Source organism: Hemibagrus wyckioides, linkage group LG09, assembly GCF_019097595.1.
Source record: "Hemibagrus wyckioides isolate EC202008001 linkage group LG09, SWU_Hwy_1.0, whole genome shotgun sequence".
Lineage (NCBI taxonomy): Eukaryota > Metazoa > Chordata > Actinopteri > Siluriformes > Bagridae > Hemibagrus > Hemibagrus wyckioides.
This window is the reverse complement of record NC_080718.1, coordinates 20899670-20904268: the sequence shown is the minus strand read 5'-3', so window position 1 is coordinate 20904268 and position 4599 is coordinate 20899670.

Here is a 4599-nt window from a genome sequence, read left to right as displayed (position 1 = left end):
TTAAACGGACGCCACATGAGTTAGGGGCGGAGAATATGAGTCATGCAATCACCACCACCACCACCACCATCATCATCATCATCATCATCATCATAACAAGATCAGACTTAAAATAGTTTGATGAATGAAGATCCGGGAGCATCAACTAATCCTCCTCAAAGGGGATCCCATAACAAACAACAGATGGGCTCCCTGACTGCATTAATTCAATGGTTTGCAGACTGATTGCTATGGAAACTCATCTTGTCATAACCACACGTCTTGGCTTTTAACTTTTTAAGTCTAAAACGCTGCATTAGCAATATAAGTATGTAAGAATTTGGCTATGGAAAGTTCTGGATGGTGACATTATGGCGCAGCAGGTAACACTGCCATCTCACAAGTTTGGCTGTAGGGGCTTCTCCAGGTTCCCTAGTTTTCTCCCACCTCCCCAAAAATATGCATGCTACACTAAATTGGTGTAAAAGTAGTGTGTGTGTGTGTGTGTTCCCAAGATATGCTCCAGACCCACAACAACCCTGACCAGGATAAAGCTCTTACAGGTATGTTGGTGGTGGTGGTGGTGGATCTGGAGCCTATCCAGGGAATACAGTGTGCAAATGCAGGAAAATTCACTCTAGATGGGATACCAGTCCATTCCAGAGAACATTGGTGTCCTGCTTGGGTTGAATTCCTGCTGTGCATCCAGTGTTCCTTGTATAAAGACTAACCATGACTAGGATAAAATTTCAGTATATAAATAGAGATTAGAGATAAATAGAGACTAGAGAACAGTAAATAGAGATTCAGTATATAACTGTATTGCAGTAGGATGAAGTAGGCATACTGTAGTATTGTTCAGTAAGTTACAAGTAGAGCATATTAATATTCAGTGTGGCATATTCTGATTAAAAATGTAGCAGAAGGAAACCATTTGAGATTAGGATTTAGAAAACGCACTTCAGAGAGGAGAAACAAAAAAAGACAAAAAGTGTTTTTTAACCAGAGGCTTTATGAAGAGAACCTCCCTGACACCAAAAAGACATAAGAACCTCTTAAACAGTTGCATGAAACTTCCTCTATTGAAGTAGATGGTGGAAAAAGTAGGATAAAGCACGTTATATAATGTTTCTCGGGAGAGAGTGTGTGTTAATAGCAAAGTATTGCATGAAAGGCTGTCACCACACCAACCACGCTGTTCTGTTCACTGCGCACTGGAGAATTCATTACAGCTCTCGCCCAATATGAGATCATTAGTGTGGGAGAATAAAGGGCCCTGAACTTCTCAAGGCTGAAATAAAGTTTTCTGTGAAAACTTGGTCTTAAAAAAAAAGTGGTGGTGATATTCAGCAGGATTCAGCAGGATCTCTCGTTAATAAACTGAGCTTGTTGATTTGTTATGGGGAAGTTTTTTGTGACATTTTTATCTGTTCCTGTTACATTATTCATGTAATTGGGGATAAACAACAAAACTAGCTATAGGTGTAGAGTTTATTGTTTATGTGCCATTTGCTTATAGTATCTGTTTTTATTGTCTTGGGGAATACATTAGAAATATAATGATTACCCTGAATATTCTCAACATTTTGAGTGTTAAAAGCAATAGTTTGCATTATTAAAAAGAATGAACACACTAGTGAACTTGGCAGTAGGTTAAAAAAGGGAGAGTGAAGATTTGGAGAAGAGTTTCTGTTATTAAGGAAAAACCTTTGGTCATACCAAAACATTCTCAAGGAAGTAGGCGAAGATATCTGAAAGGTCACCAGACAGCAGGCTTTTTCAGTTCAGTGCTGAAGATAATACACAGTAAGGGCTTTATCTTGGTCAGGGATATGGTGGATTTGGAGCCTCTACCACTAACACTGGGTCTGATCCAACCTAGGATGAGATCCCGTCCGTTGCAGGGAACAATACACACATTCACACCTAAGGCTCATTCACAATGTAGAGCAAATGACATGGTTTGGGAGGTGGGAGTAAACCCCAAAATCCACATGACCTTCTGAGATGTTCAGGCAGAAATCACTACCACTGCAGTGTCAATGCTAAACCTCGACCACAACCCTCAAAAGTGAACCATATGAAATCACATTCATGTCATGGCATTCGGCACATGCCCTTATTCAAAGGGACTTACTGACTTCTGTTAATAAATAAAACTGGTTTAATAGGTTATAGACTAAGATTATCATCAGTTTAAAAACTCTAGATGAACTGGAATGGACAACATGAAAATAGAATTCCAAAACAGCATGATCCCGAATGATTAAACACAACGTGCTAACCACTTTTAAGTCTCTAGAACAGAGAAGTCAGGTTGCTAAAAGGCCACAATAAATCCTGTAGAGTTATGGACAGATTAAAACATACCAGAGTGATGGAATGATTAAAGGGTTGAGAAAAGAACTGCTAATGAGTGATACCATTTTATTTCTGAAGCCTGGTGCTGTGCAAGTCAAGATTGCTGCTTTGAACTCTGATATGCACCAGGGTAATCGAATGGCTTATGATTTTGCTTTATAAATAGAAGTAAAATCCCGTTGCATACAACTGATATAAACGGTTAAATTTGACAAAACTAGGACCACCAAGTACAGATATCGAAACCATTCCTGATCAGAATAGAGCATAATTATTTTATCTGTAGGTGAGAGGGATGGTATAACTTTCTTTCCTGACAATCAGAATGAAACAAGCCAAAGATATCTTGTATGTAGAGGAGAGCAGCCCTCCAAGTGAATGAGCAGGATGTTATGGTTCACTTTATCTTAACAAAGGAAGCTTGGTCATACTTCTAAATATAATATACAGAATTTAATTTGCTTTAATAAAATATAGTAAATCACCTTACGTTATAAATAATGGCATTGTCAAGGCAGGACCACCAGATGGCACTAGAGTGCTGTGATAAGTTTAAGCTCCACAGCATAGCACACAAGTGGGCGAGAAAGCATGTGGAATATTAGTAAAAATGTATAAATGGACGTGATTAAAAACTAATGGTCAGAGTCAGATATATTTAGTCAGAATAAATCTGGACTTTACTGGATGCTGCAAACTTGTAAAGTGGTTTGTTTATAAGACACATTGGCCTAATATTAACTAATACTGTGACAACTAAGAAAGGACAATATGGTGTGCAACACCTACAGTATATTCTTTTAGGTATTTTGGTCTAAATGTAATTGTAACATTTAAGTTAAGGGTTTAATAAGCTGATTTGGTGACCAAGTACCCAGGCTTAGAACCCTGTTAGGGGCTGCAGCATTTTCCGCAGAAGGGTTATACGTATCCCAGAGATCTCTCGGAAATAAAAGACATCCATTATCTCTGAGATATCTGTGGAAGATGTGAGTGTGAAACAGGCTTCACTTTTCTCCAAGGACATGCAGTTTATTTGCTTAAGACTACATCAAATCAAGGACAAAGATCTGTTGGCATCCGTTCTTTTCGTTTGTCGGACACATGAAAGCTACTCTGAGAGTTGGCAGAAGTGCTGAAACCCTGGACCAGGCGAGCATAAGTCTGCCATTGATGAGGGAAAGGAAAGCGATCTGCTCCACAAAGCATCTGTTCATGCTCCTTTTCCCACACTTCAGTGGGGCAAGAAAGGGTTAGATCTCAGATGACTTTGATGAGCAGCCATCTCTCTCGTACACAGAAGGGAATATTAAGAAGTGTTGTTTTGTAGTTCGTCAGTGTCGAAGGCTTGTAATTGCAGTGGAAGTGGTAGAGCTGCATAGAGCTTTAAATAACAAGTAAAAGCTCTTGCACCAGTTTGTTTGCTATCATTTAAGTGCAACCCGAAATTCCTTAGAGTTTGTAATGCATTATTTATTTTAAACATCTTGGTTTTGAATTTTGAAAAGATTCACCCATTTATTGCTTATTTTGATCCAGACAACCTTTTGTGTGATACATATTACTTTCAGAAATGAAAGCACCAAGCTCTACTTTTTGTTTCCAATGGGGTGGTACAATTAAGAGTGCATTTCTGGCATTTGGCACACTCCCTAATCCAGAGCAACGTACTGAGCAGTTGGAGGTACATGGCCTTGCTCAAGGACCCAGCAGTGGCAGCTTGGAGGACCTGGGTTTCAAACTCACAACCTTCAGATCAGTAGTACGCCTTGACCGCTACGCTACCACATCCCAAGAGTTCATAGTTATATCTTTAGTATGTAAATTGTATGTTTTAGTATGTAATTTCTTGGAAATATGAATATATTATACATTTAATACATAATTGGACCTTAAGGACCAGCCGTTGCAAGTTTGGCTGTAAAACCTAAATAAAACCTAATTCCAGGTAAAGGAATCATAGTAAAGGTAGAAAGGAATCGTAGAGTTTGTTCCCTTTATTTCTGAAAGTTCTGGCACTGCACCGATACACATGTGCTGGTAAAAAAACAACAACATAAATCTCAAAAATATCTTTTCATGCCATAAGCATAGTAATACAGTTATGTAACGCATATGGATGTAGTATAAGATGAGTGCACAGACCTTGTGTCCTTCTCTTAACCCTTGTGTGTGCTGTTTGATAGCTCTGTAAACTTTCTCTGCTGGTGCCGCGATAATATCCATTTTGTCCAGACACCATGAACTTGTGAAATTCAA